This window comes from Scatophagus argus, chromosome 22 (genome assembly GCF_020382885.2).
Source record: "Scatophagus argus isolate fScaArg1 chromosome 22, fScaArg1.pri, whole genome shotgun sequence".
Classification (NCBI taxonomy): Eukaryota; Metazoa; Chordata; class Actinopteri; family Scatophagidae; genus Scatophagus; species Scatophagus argus.
This window is the reverse complement of record NC_058514.1, coordinates 18,224,832-18,239,820: the sequence shown is the minus strand read 5'-3', so window position 1 is coordinate 18,239,820 and position 14,989 is coordinate 18,224,832. Positions and strand designations below refer to the sequence as shown.

The window sequence follows — 14,989 nt, the reverse complement described above, 5'->3', positions numbered from 1 at the left end:
TGCTAACCTGAGGTGATACCGGTGTTTAAACAACACATCGACTGCCCCACCAGAGGAGAGAGGACTCTGGACCACTGTTACTCTCCTTTCAAGGATGGTTACAAGGCCAAATATCTGCCTCCGTTTGGCCTTTCGGACCACAGTGCAGTCCTTCTCATGCCGAAATATAAACAACGGCTGAAGCAGGAATCTCCTGCAGTCAGAGAAGTATCAGAGGTCGCTCTGCGGGGTGCACTGGATTCAGCGGACTGGAACATGTTTCGGTGCAGCTCGGGCGGTGACATCAACGAGTTCACGGAAGTGGTTGTGGGATTTATCGGGAAAATGGTGGAAGACATAACAGCAACAGCCACCATCAGAACTTTTCCCAGAAGCAGAAGCCGTGGGTGGACAAAACGGTCCGCGATGCGCTGAGGGCCCACACCACTGCCTACAACTTGTGACTCCCCGCCACCGGTGACACAACGCTGTACAGGGCAGCGACCTACGCTGTCTGTAGGACGGTGAAGGAGGCTAAACGCCACTACGCAGAAAGACTGCAGATGGAGGGCGCTGTGGCAGGGACTACGCACCATCACAGACTACAAAGCTACACATCCACCCACGATGAGAGTCGATGCTTCTCTAGCTGATGAGATCAACAACTTCTTTGCACGTTTCGAGTCGGACAGCAGGCAAGAAGCTGCGCTCCCAGCCAGTGGACAGGTGACGCTCATTGTGACGGAGCTGGAGGCAAGGAGGATGTTTAGAAGTGTAAACACCAGGAAAGCAGCAGGGTCTGACGGCATTAGCCGTCGGGTCCTCAAAGCCTGCGCTGAACAGCTCGCACCGGTGTTTACAACGATATTCAACCTCTCCCTCTCACAGTGTGTGATTCCCACCTGCTTTAAAAAGTCTGTTGTAGTCCCCATCCCGAAGACAGCCTAGCCCAGTAACCGTAATGACTATCGCCCCATAGCCCTCACATCTGTGGTGATGAAATGTTTTGAGACGCTGGTCAAAACATTCACCATCTCCTCTCTGCCCTCCACCCTGGATCCCCTTCAGTTTGCATACCGCCCAGACAGATCCACAGACGACATCATAACCTTCATGCCGCACAAGACACTTTCCCACTTAGACATTAGGATGGGGAACTATGTGAGAGTGCTGTTTGTGGACTACAGCTCAGCATTCAATACCATAGTCCCCTCCAATCTGGTCAGTAAGCTGTGTTATCTTGGACTGAACTCCTCCCTGTGCAGGTGGATTCACAGCTTCCTTACCGGCAGACAACAGGTGGTACGTATGGGCCCCTATAGCTTATCCCCCCTCACCCTCAACACTGGATCCCCCCAAGGCTGCGTGCTGATTCCCCTGCTGTACTCCCTGTACACACATGACTGAGTGTCCACATCAGACAGCAACATCATTATAAAGTTTGCTGACAACACAGCCATCGTGGGGTTAATCTCCCACAACAAGGAGGAGGCCTACAGGTAGGAGGTCACCCACCTGAAGAGCTGGTGCCAGGAGAATAACCTCCTGTTGAATATCAGCAAAACTAAGGAGCTGATTGTGGACTACAGGAAGAAGCAGCAGAAGGACATCCATTTACTGCATCAGTGGGTCTGAAGTGGAGAGGGTGGACATTTTTAAATACTTTGGTGTGACCATCACATTCTTGATCTCAGGTCTCTCCGTATAGCTCACATCTCTTCCTTGTTGTCCGCTCTAAAGCCCTCTTCCTTTGATTTAGGATGGCTTTAATGTCCTCTTTGTGTTTTCTCTGGAGCAGTGGCAAGCTTCAGGTCCATCAGCTGATCCCTGATCCCTAAACAATGCAGGCAGTGTGGAGCATCGCCACACTGAAAGGAGTTGTTCAGTGATGAACAAAACACTGAAAGACCCACAAATTTCCTTGGTGTGTGGTAGGAAGGAAGGAAAATGTTGTCTAAAAGTTATCAAGTAAAAGAAGTATTGTAAAATAACAACACAGTAAATAAATTTGGGAGTGTCTGTTAAAAGCATGCACACTTCATTTTTAGACTATTCAACCAATTAAAATCTCCTTCCAATAATAAGTGGCATGAGGATAAATAACACTTAAAAAAGCAGTCTCAAAAAATGGGAACATTTACAGCTGCTAGCACTATAATGTTTTAAATCTGTACAGTAAGGATAATAAATCTACCAGTAAAATCAGAGATAGCACTAATGAAAGAGATTTGTGTAAAAGAAGAGCAACTCATGTCTTATCTTCTAGGTAAGGAGATAGATAAAATATAGACATTTCGCTCTGAGTTCGGATCTAAACTAGACTGTATCGATGACTGCCTGGGTCTGGGTCCTATCTGGAAACCGAGACCAAGGACCTTGAAAATCTCAGTTGAAGGAATAACCTGCGGTTGTTCGGCCTATGGGAGGGCGCTGAAGACAGCCAAACGATTTCAAATCGATTTCATACAGAACATACTGCCTCGCTGGCTGTAACTGGACACTGACAGGACCTTCATCCTAGAGAGAGCTCACTGAACCCTAGCGCCACCAAAAGCAAACCAGAATAGAGCGGTTCTCATTCGGTTCCTGAAATTTCAAGACCAGGAATTCGTTTTTCGCTCCGTTAAACAGCACGACATCATGCGTGAGGAAAACAAACTTTTCTTCGTCCGGAATCTTTCACTCAAGACCATGCGACAGAGCTTTGGATTCAACACAATAAAGAAAATATTCAATGAAAAGGGAATTTTTCGTGGGTTTCAGCTTAACCCGTGCAAAATGAGAGTCCTCCATAATGGGAGGATACACTCGTTTTCATCAGCATAAGAGGCAGAGGACTTCCACAGTAAACATGTTTGAGAGACTGGATGAAGCCAGCGCTGAGATGTGAGACCCGTTTACTTCCTTCACCACGGAAACCAGCTGCTTGTTTTAAGAGGTATGGTGTAATCCTGCAATGAGTCCGAGGAGTTTTTTTGGGTTTTTTTCCCCGCTTTATTTAATTATTCTCTTACAGACTTTGGAAATGTATGGACCTGAATGAGAATTTATAACAGGCAACACTGACATACATACTCAGTGTCTACTTTATTTATTTATTTATATATATATATATATATGTGTGTGTATATACACACATACATATAATTATTTTACATTGTAAGTTGACTATATATATTGTTGAAAATATAAGGTGCGTGGTTGGCGGACTCCTCTGGTCGCTTATGGAGTTAGTTCAGAATCAGAAACCTCTTCTCAGAATCAGAAGAGGTTTCACGTTACTAGGAATTTGTCTTGGTGATTGGTGCATACACAGAACATAATAACAAGTAACATATAATAATAGAATAAAATAAAATAAAACAAGGTAAAACAAAAAAATATAACATAAGTAAAATAAATATGGTTCTGGAGGTAGTACAGAGTGAAAGTAGTGCAAGTAGGTGAGGTAAACAGTGCAAATGGTCAGTAGATGGATCATAGAGAGAGTCCATGTCCAGGGTGAGAAGGGTCAGCTGTGATCTGACCTGCACCCCTCAGAGTCCTGGAGATGTACAGGTCTCGGAGAGATGGAAGGCTGCAGCCAATCACCTTCTCAGCAGAGCGCACAGCACGCTGCACGCTGCGCTCTGTGCTTGTCCCTGGCAGTGGCCCCAGCGTACCACACGGTGACGGAGGAGGTGACAATGGACTCAGTGATGGCTGTGTAGAACTGAACCATCATCTTTACTGGCACCTTGAGTTTCCTCAGCTGCAGCAGGAAGAACAGCCTCTGCTGGGCCTTTTTGATGAGGGTCCCGGGTGATGGTGGTACCCAGGAAGCGGAAGGAGTCCACCATGGAGATGGGGGTGTCTGTCGGGGTGAGGGGGAGCGATGGAGCTGGCACTTTCCGAAAGTCTAACTATTCATGTCCTCTATAGAGTGGATCACCATAAGCCCTCCAGGTTCTGTTTTGAGTAAGGGAGGGGAAACAAGGTGTTTAAACACCATAATACACTTACATATATAGACATATATGTAAGTGTATATGGTATTTTTGTATGTCGTGCACTCAGTGCACAGCTGAAACATTTCTTACTCCTTTTCCCTGTACAACTGACATATACCACATTGTGTATGGAACACTCAGTCACTCAGAATATCTCATATCTCTGATATAAAAGTTATGTGTTGGAAGATTAGGGGGCTACGGAAATTGATTAAAGTGAAACAGGTTATAAACCAGATCAAACAGCTTAAGTCTAAAATAATTTTTCTTCAAGAAGCTTCTGACATTAAACCAATACAGAATAGATGGCCAGGTAGAGTGACACACGCATCATACAATAATTATGCTATAGGTGTACTTATTTTAATTCATAGAAGCATACCATTTTAACCTATAAAAACAATCCAGGACCCAGCTGGGAGATTCGTCATTACGCATGGTACCATTCTCTCCCTTACATTAAATTTAGTTAGTATATATGGCCCAAATGAGGATAATCCTAAATTTTTTGAAAATCTTTTCCTTGCTCTGTCTACTTTACGGGGCTTCTACATTATTGGAAGAGAGTTTAATTGTAGTTTAAACTCGGAAGGCACAGACAAGAAAATTACTAAAGCAATATATAGATGACATAAATTTGGTTGAAGTTTAAAATAGAATATTCATGTTATGCATAAATCCAGTTATAAATCTCATAAAAGATTAAAGATAAATCTCAGTCTGGTGATCCTGCTCTTAATGCTCCGTAGCATCCTGTCTGAGGGGAGAGGGGCAAACAGTTTGTGTGAGGGGTGGGTGGGGTCCTTCATGATGCCCTTTTCCTGCATCTGGAGGTGTAAATGTCTGTGGTTGTGGATAGGTTGTGTCCCACAGTCTTCTGGGCAGCTTTCACCACCCTCTGCAGAGCCTTCTTCTCTCCCGCAGAGCAGCTGCTGTGCCACACAGTGATGCAGGAGCACAGGACGCTCTCCACCACACATCTGTAAAAAGATGTCAGGACTGAGCTCCCCAGTCCGGCATGCCTCAGCCTCCTGAGAAAGTAGAGGTGTGCCTTCCTGATGAGGCAGGAAGTGTTGTTGCTCCAGATGAGGTCGTCCGTTATGTGGACACCCAGGTACCTGAAGCTGGAGACCACTTCCACTGCTGTCCCTCCGATGTACAGGGGAGGAAGGTGATGTCTGCCCCTTCTGAAATCCACGATCATGTCCTTGGTCTTTTTCACGTTAATGCAGAGGTTGTTCTCTCTGCACCAAGCCTCCAGGTGTTCCACCTCCTGCCTGTAGTCGGACTCATTGACGATGCGTGCAATCACAACTGTATCATCCGCAAACTTCACGATCAGGCAGCTCGGATGTTGCGCTGAACAGTCGTGTGTGAGCAGGGTGAACAGGAGGGGGCTCAGCACACAGCCCTGGGGAGAGCCGGTGCTGAGGGTGATGGGGGAGGAGGAGATGTCGTGGATCTTCACAGTCTGCGGCCTGTCCGTCAGGAAGTCCAGGACCCAATTGCAGAGGGTGGAGCTCAGTCCGAGAGTACTAAGCTTGTGGATCAGTGTCTGTGGAATGACTGTATTAAAGGCTGATGTAAAATCCACGAAGAGCAGGCGGACATAGGAGTCTTTATTCTCTAGGAGGGCGAGAGCTGTGTGGACCACGGAAGATACGGCATCCTCTGTGGATCGGTTCTTCCTATATGTGTACTGGTGTGGGTCCACAGTGACATCGATGCAGTCTTTGATGCAGGCCATGACCAGTCTCTCAAAGCACTTCATGACTATCGGGATGAGGGCTACTGGCCGATAGATATTCAGGCTCATCACTGTGGAGGTCTTGGGGATGGGAATGATCGTGGCGGTCTTCAGACGCGTGTTGAAGATGTCCGTCAATACCTCTGTCAGCTGATGTGCACAGCCCTTCAGCACCCGCCCCGGGATGTTATCGGGACCTGCAGCTTTGTGTGAGTTTATCCTCTGGAGGGTCCTCCTCACTTCTGCTGGGGTCATGCGGAGGGGCTCTTCACCAGGTGGGGAGGGGTGAGTCTGGTGCTGAGGGGGGTGTCCACGTCCTCAAAGCAGGCAAAGAAGTTGTTGAGAGCATCAGGCAGAGAGGGGTTCCTGGGGCATTGTGCATCTCTGGTGTTATAGTCTGTGATTCACTTTATGCCCCTCCACATGCTCCGTGGATCGTTGGATACAAAGTGTCCCTGGATCCTCTGGATGTATGCGGTCTTGGCCCTCTTAACTCCTGCTGTCAGCTCAGTCTGTCACCTGACCTAAACACAGCATCCCTGGCTTTCAGCAGAGACCAGACCTCTGTGTTCAGCCAGGGTTTTTGGTTTGGGTAGGTGGTTACAGTCCTGGTACTGGTAACATCCTCTGCACACTTGTAGATGTAACTGAGGACAGCAGATGTATAGTCCTCCAGGTCCACCTCTCCCTCATGGACAGCTGCTTCCCTGAAGACCTGCCAGTCCGTGCGCTGGAAACAGTCCTGCAGTACAGGGACAGCATCGCTGGGCCACACGGTGATGGTCTTCTGTGTTGGCGTGTGGCGTTTGAGCAGCGGACGGTAGGCAGGAACCAGCATGATGGAGATGTGGTCGGAAAAGCCGAGGTGGGGGTGGGGGACAGCTCTGTGCTGTCGTTTGTTTGTGTAAACACAGTCCAGCATGTTATTTCCACGTGTTGGTATGGTGACATGCTGGTAAAACTTAGGCAGAGTGTCTGTCAGGTTTACGTGGTTGAAATCTCCTGCAACCACGTAAAAAGCCTGCGGGTGCATGTTCTGGAGCGAGCTGATGTTGTTGTGCTATGGATTTGGACAGAAATGTCTTAAATGGATTCAGATTTTATATACCCAACAGTCAGTGTCTTGACAAATAGTATAGTCTCTAAACCAGTCACCTTGGAGCAATCTAGTCGCCCCCTGTCACCTATGTTATTTATATTAGTCATAGAGCCACTAGCTATGGTAATAAGGACATAGATGATCATATCATTGTTTACTAGAACAGGAACATAAAATATCCTTATATGCTGATGACATGACTGTGTTTTTAACTACACTATCAATTGGTGTCCCACACGTTCTACAACAGATTGAACTGTTTGGGCGGTTCTCTGAGCATAACATTAATAATGCAAAATCATCTATGCTGTTTTTTTAAAAAAGAGAGATTAAACCTGGTTATAAAAACCCTTTTTTAATGCAAAGAAAGGATTCACCTACTTTGGGGTCAAAATTACACCTGAAATTAAAATGATCATCCCAGCAAACTATGATCCACTGACAGATGAAATAAATAAGACATTGGCTTGATGGTTGACGTTGCCCATATCAATGTTTAGTTGTATAAATCTGATTAAAATTAGCATATTATACAAATTTTTATACCTGTTTCAATCACTCTCACTCCCGCTGCCAGGTTCATTTTTTGATAAGCTTAATAGTACTTTTGGTAAAGTCATCTGGAACAACAAAATGTCTAGACTGAGGCCCAGATTGCTATACTTGCCATATGAGAGGGTTTGCCCACGGCTCCCAAATCTGAAATTGTATTATTGGTCTGTCCAGTTATGTTCTGCAATGTTTTATTTCTCACTGGAGGCCCCTCCAGCCTGGGTGAATATTGAGCAGGCATCAGCACCAAACCTCATTTTAAGATTGTATATTCTGCAGACCCAAAGAAGCTAAAAAGATTAACAAAGAACCCTTTCCTCAGAAATATTGGTACAAAGCACATCAGCATATTGGAGACACTCCTCCCATCTCTCGTTTCTGCCACATATGGGGCAATACATATTTCAAAGCACGAAGGGCAGACGGTGGATTGAAAATTTGGGCAGATAATGGTGCGCAAAAAATAGAGGACCTTTATATGGATGGTAATTTTCTTACATTTGATCAGGTCATACTATATTCCTAGAAAACATTTTTTAAGTATCTGCAATTGAAACATTTTATTCTATCTAAATATAAGAATGTAGTAACTGAACCACCACTATCACATTTTAAAGACCTTACACTTAGAAGCACCTCTTGCCCCCTCCTCTTCTTTTTAGTTTTTCTACTGTTTTTTAGGCGTGTTTTACCTGTTTGGTTTAATGTGGTTGATTCCTGTCGCAAATGCGCACACAGGGACACCACTTTTATTAGTTTTGTTTTCTGTTTTTTGCTGTTTTTTGACCTTTCCGGCACTCCCCCCTTCAGCTTCAGCCATGGCTCTATTGTTTACACCAGGGATCAGCTGTTAGCTCTATGCGGCCCTGCTCTTCTCCACCCGGAGAAACCAGAGAGTCCTGCAGAAATACGGAGTAGAAAGAGAGGCTGCAGAGTGGGACGAAAGATCCAGGAGAGGAAATGGAGGTACAGACCATATTTACCCTCCGTTATTATGGGAAATGTCCGTTCCCTTTCCAATAAGATCGATGAGGTTACGGCACTGATCCGGCTCCAGAGGGAGTACAGGGAGTGCAGTCTTATGTGTTTCACTGAGACATGGCTGAATGGACTGATACCGGACTCAGTGGTTTTCCTGGATGGTTTTAAACTTGTGCGTGCTGACTGGAGAGTGGAGGACTGTGGTAAGCAGAAAGGCGGGGGGCTGGCTGTGTTTATTAATGGTGGTGCAACCCGGGGCACATCTCTGTTAAGAAACAAGTCAGCACTAAAGACATCGAGTTACCTGCTGTTGGCATTCAGCCTTAATACATTCCAAGGGAGTTGTTGCACGTTATTGTGTTTAATGTGTACATCTCTCCCTCGGCCGATGCAGCAGCTGCCTGTGAGTTGCTCCACAGTGCAGTGACCAGGATGCAGACACAGCACCCACAGTCCCTCCTGCTTATCAGTGGAGACTTCAATAGAGCCTCTCTATCTTCCATTCTCCCCACATTCACACAATATGTGAAGTGCCACACCAGGGACAACAAGATGCTGGACCTTTTGTATGTAAATGTAAAAGACGCATACCTCTGCCCCCTCCCCCCGCTTGGACGCTCTGATCACTGTCTCGTGAGAGCCTGCACAGAAGAAGTCTGTCAAAGTGTGGACTGATGAGGCCAGTAAGAGACTGAGACTGTTGGGACACTTTACAGCTCTCATGCTGATGACATCAATGGCCTGACCGACTGCATCACAGACTACATTAACTTCTTTGTGGAGAACACTTTGCCAACCCGGAGGGTACGGTGTTTCTCCAACAACAAGCCCTGGATGACCCCTGAGCTGAAAGCCCTGTTGATCCAGAAGATGAGGGCTTTCTTTTCTGGGGACAGAGTGGAGCAGAAGAGAGAACAGTGTGAACTCAAGTACACAATAAGCAAGAAGCCGCTCCTCGGAGCGGCTGGAGCAGAACGACACACGAGATGTGTGGAGGGGCCTGAAGACCATCTCAGGACATGGTCAGAGTGGAGCCAAAGGGACAGCTGAAGGCAACCAGCACTGGGCAAGCCCAACCCCACCCCCTCTGCCACCCATCCTCTCCCCTCTTCACACATCTCCAGACCAGCAGACACTACCACCATCACCCGACCATCACTGTCTTCTACTCCTCCTCCCATCACCCCCCTGTCTTCACACCACTTCACATCAGCCCCCCTTCCACTATCAGCACCCCATCCCCTACTGTCTACCCCTTCCCCCTCCCCACGCCCCTCCCTCACCCCTCACCCCCTCTTCTCAACATCGGACCAGGTGAGGAGAGAACTGAGGCGGTTGAAGAGCAGGAAAGCTGCAGGACCAGATGAGATCAGCCCCAGACTGCTTAGGGACTGTGCTCACCAGCTCTGTGAGGTGGTCATGTACATCTTCAACCTGAGCCTCAGTTTCAAGAAGGTCCCTGTCCTGTGGTTCCAGTTCCTCAGACTGCACATCCCAAGGAGCCAAACCACTACAGGCTACTGTCGCCTTGACCTCCTATCTGATGAAGACCATGGAGAGGCTCATCCTCAGTCACCTTTGCTCTGTGGTGAGTATAGCGATGGACACGCTGCAGTTTGCCTACAGGCCAAACATCAGTGAAAGTGAAAGTGACATATTTTGTCATTCAAGGGAACTCACTCCAACGAAATTCGTGCTCTGCATTTAACCCACCCAAGTGACGTGCACACACACAGCAAACCCGGGGCAGTGGGCGACCGCGTCCAGCGCCCGGGGAGCAGTGGGGGTTAGGTACCTTGCTCAAGGGTACCTCAGCCATGGACACCGGTACGGGGAATCCAACCAGCGATCCACCGGTTACGGGTCCGACACCCTAACCGCTGATCCACGACTGCCCCCAGGGTGGATGGCTGTCACCTACCTGCTGCACTGGGCGCTGACTCACTTGGAGAGAGCAGGAGTGGATGGACATTTGGCTGCTTGGATCATCGACAACCCCTTACCAACAGGCCACAGTATGTGAGACTGCGTAACTGTGTGTCTGAGGTGGTGGTCTGCAGCATGTGTCACCTCCAGAAGTTCTCTGACTACTCTGAGGGGAGTGTGTCTGAGGGGAACAGGTCAGTCATTGTGGACTGGTGTGAACACAACCACCAGTAAAAACACCAGTAAAACAAAGGAGATGGTGATTGACTTCCGGAGAAGGACACTACCACTTACACCAGTGAACATCCAGGGCTGAGATGGTAGACAGTTTTGAGTATCTGGGTGTTCACCTCAACCATAAACTGAACTGGTCACATAACACCGGTGCTCTGTACAACAAGGGCCAAAGTTGCCTCCACCTTAAAGTGACATATTTTGTCATTGGAGGGAACTCACTCCAACGAAATTCGTGCTCTGCATTTAACCCACCCAAGTGACGTGCACACACAAACAGCAAACCCGGGGCAGTGGGCGACCGCGTGCAGCGCCCGGGGAGCAGTGGGGGTTAGGTACCTTGCTCAAGGGTAGGAGGGACTGTGGGTGCTGTGTCTGCATCCTGGTCACTGCACTGTGGAGCAACTCACAGGGTGGACACCGGTACGGGGAATCGAACCAGCGATCCACCGGTTACGGGTCCGACACCCTAACCGCTGATCCACGACTGCCTTCTGACCTTCTGAGGAGACACTCCTCTGGAGTGTGCAGGCCCCTCCTAAAGACTTTTTATGACTACGCTATGGTCTGTTGGGGACTAGGCAGCATGGACCGGGACAGGAAGAGACTAAATAAGCTGGTCAGGAGGGCCAGCTCTGTCCTGGGCTGCCCACTGGACTCCGTGGAGGAGGTGGGTGAGAGGAGGATGTTAGCCAAGCTGACATCCATTATGGACAACACCTCTCACCCTCTGCATCAGACAGTGGAGGCTCTGAGCAGCTCCTTCAGCGGCAGACTGCTACACCCTCAGTGTAGGAAGGAGCGCTACCGCAGGTCCTTCATTCCCACTGCGGTTAGACTACATAATTCAATGATCTAGTCCTCTTTCCCTCCCTTATGAGGACTTGTATATAGCTGTACATTATAGTGGGTTTACTGTACTGTAAATTGTTAATTTAATTTATTACCTCTATAATTTTTTGCAACTGTTTTTGCACACTTTTTGCAATTTGCACTCTTTTTCTGTTCTTGTGAGCTGCCATGACAAATAAATTTCCCCGCTGCGGGATCAATAAAGTTCATCTTATTCTATACAGCTTTGATGTCTTATAATAAAGAGTCCATCATCGACAGGCTAGAGGCATGGAGGCTGGATACTTAGGAAGACATACAAAAGGCTGATTGGGAAGAGGCTTGTTTTAGAGCCCAAAGACAATCTATCAGTACTAGAATGTAATTATCACAATACAAATGGTTGATGAGAACATACATTACGCCGATTAAGTTAAACCAATGGTAACCTGATGTGCCAGACAAATGCATTAAATGCTTGGAAGCAAAGGGTACTCTGTACCACTGCATATGTGATTGCCCAAAAATAAAAAAAATATTCTAAAGAAGTTGTTCTGATTTTATCTGAGATTGCTGGAGTGAAGGTACCTCACCAGGCAAAAATATGTATACTCGGTATATATCCAAAAAACTTTATTGTCAGTCCTAAAAAGTCAACTTTAATTGACTTTGGACTCTTGCAGGCGAGGATGATCGCTCTGTCTTGGAAAAAAATGGATGTGCCCTCTATACGTGTGGATAAAGGAGATGGCATCTTGTATTGTGTTGGAAAGGCTGACTTACATAACCAGGGGAAAAACTGCAGAGTTTGAGAATGTGTGGAAACCATTAAAAGAGTTTCTCAAACGTTTAAATGCACAATCAATGTGAAACTGCCGTGTTGACATGTGTAGTTGAGTGTTTGTGGTTTATTATTTGTGATTGTTTTGATTGTTGTCTATCTGTATAAGTGATATATGTATATATATATATATATATATAAAAGTTCAATAAAATATTGTTGAAAAAAAAATATAGTACATACAGATTCACTGAATAACAACCAACAAACAAACCCATTTATGCCAATTAAATTAATGTTTTCAGTCCCGTAGTAGTCTGTAGTATAAAATATCAAAGAAAGACAAATTACATTTTCACATAAATTTGAATCTGTTTAAATGACCAATGTGATTGTTTGGTGTCAAGACTCTAGCATTTAGACATGTATTACAGGTGGAAATGTTCCTCTTATTCTAATTCCTCTAATTTTTTCCTCTTGATTTAACACTGTTGACACTATATTTTAGGTTACACCTATTTGTACTCTCACCGACGTTTTCTGCTGAGACCGGGGACAGTTGTAACAGGGGATGGTTGCAACATGTCATTTTTCTCCAATCAGAAACAAGCTAGAGTGATAACACTCACACTGCACATGCTTAGTTGGATGCCCTCCCTTGCAGAGAAAAAGCAAGCACAAGAGCTGCTCCAGGATTTATTGGCAAAAAAATGTTTTTGAGGCATGAAAGTATTTTTTTCTTGAGCTTTGTTTTTGTTAAACTGTTGTCACTGTTTTTGTGATTCAGCTCAAACTTATATGGTTTAAACAAGTGATATGTTAACTTTTAGCTAATATTGGTTAGCATGTATCAGGTCACCTAGCACATGAGGTTTTATCATGGCTGACAGGAAGGGGGACAGTTGGAACAACTGTTGCAACTTGCAACTGTCAAACAATGTATTAATATAAAAATAGACCACATAATTTACAAGTTTTCTGAAGTTTCACATATTACAGTCCAGTTTTCTCAAATGTCAATTTTGCATAATGAATGTATACTGACAATAGGCAGAATAAAAGTTAACTGCCTCATAAACTGTTCCATCCATCCATTAATTTTCTATACTGCTTACCCACTCCTCATAGAAGGGCCAGACCAGGATTCAACAAACCTGGAACCCTCTTGCTATGAGGTGACAGCGCTAACCACTGCACCACCCACAAATTACCTGGGCCCGGGGTCAGTTGCAACATCTGACTCCTTACATTCAAACAGAAATTGTGAAGAATGTACTTTCATCTTTAAATGGTTGACTATTAACAGACAGATGTAAGTTTATTGTATAAAAATTTGGTTTGTCTAATCCAAACTTTAACAGAGTCAAATGGAAAAATTGTTGCAACTGTCCCCGGTCTCCCCTACTAGCAGGAGTTCAGTAAGGGTCAGGAGGGGCTATCCACAGTGCTTTGGTAATTTATGACTGAACAATTACAACAATGTTCTTTAAGTATGAAAATTCCTGAACTGTTAACCATCACCACCTAAGTAAAACAAAGACTTAAAGGGTCTGCATTGTAAATGTATATTAATATTACACCCTGTTCTAAACTATCTTTATTGTCTCCTGCACTGTTGAATAATTTGTTTACGAAACAACTGACAAATTCTGCATGGTAGGCTAAACCTTTAACCAAAGCTGCCGGTGACAGCAACTGCCACTAGATGTCCGTGTGCCAGTTTAGAATGCCTTGTTTTGAACAACCATTAAATAAACACCACTTAATTTAGTGGGTTTTTGACATAACCTCATGAAGATAAATGGTAAAAATTGTTACTGACACACAAATGAAAACAGACAAACTGGTCTGGTTTGGTTGTCTACATATACTTAACGTGATGACATGTCGAAGTCACCGTACGAATTACTTTCTTACGTTTACCACCCTTCCGCCTATCAATATCTAATTTGTGTTTGCATAAACTAAGTAACTTTACGCATTCCGTCATAGTATTTGTCTGTATGTCTGAAAGGTAGCTAAACTTAATGAAATTCATCCCGGTTCACTTGTTTAATTATTCGACAAAAATACAAAAGATGTTTTCATACCAGCGAAAAGCAGCAGCAGAAAAGGGACGCTCAAGGTAATAAAGCAACGTTATCCTCGACCTCGATCAGACACAGGCTTAAAAGTAAACAAGGTACGTGTGTATAAGCTCATAGTGACACGGGTCCTGCACATCTCCTGAAATGGCCAGGACCCCTCTCAGTTTCCGTTTTGCTGACGGGCAGCAGCTTCGTCACAGCATGATGCAACTGGACTACAAACCAAAGAGCCAACCCAAACTCTTTTCATTCGAGCAACAAAATGTTATCTCCAAAACGGAAGCAACTAAAACAACGAAGCCTTGGCTGAAGGTAACGAAGCAGAATTGAATGACAGTGTAACCTTCACCAGGCGTATGGACACAGCTAATTATATTTTGTAGAGGTTATGATGAATTTTGAATGCATTTATTTACATGAATAAACTACGCAGATAAACAGCTTGTAAATAAAGCAGTTTTTTACAACCAACAACACCTGAATACTACTCATAACAGTACTTTGTTCTTTCAGTGTAAAATTATCTCTTATGTTTAGTTAAATGTATGTTTCTATGAGAAAACGGTATGCATGGGAGAACAGAATACAAAAATATCAGAGTCATTAAACAGTGAAGCTTCGGTGAGATGGAAAAAAGGGGAGGGGAGCTTGATGGATAAGTTCATCTGAGAAACCATGAGAAATAAATTATGGAGTTCAATTAAAAGAGCATCAATATGGATGAAAAGCTTAGCAAAAAAGACAGAAGGATGATTATCTAAAGTTTCTCTATCATCTGTGCAA

At 45.1% G+C, this 14,989-nt stretch overlaps 1 protein-coding gene across 4 annotated transcripts in view; it reads right to left on the bottom strand.

Annotated features, from left to right (window-relative positions):
* Positions 1 to 14,887, bottom strand: part of msrb3 (methionine sulfoxide reductase B3) — a 69,007-nt gene extending 54,120 nt beyond the window's left edge. For all 4 annotated transcript variants that reach the window (XM_046379274.1, XM_046379277.1, XM_046379275.1 and 1 more), the window contains exon 1: positions 14,210 to 14,887. The gene's annotated coding sequence lies outside the window, so the exon portion shown is untranslated. The remainder of the gene's footprint in view (positions 1 to 14,209) is intronic.
* Positions 14,888 to 14,989: the final 102 nt, after the last annotated feature.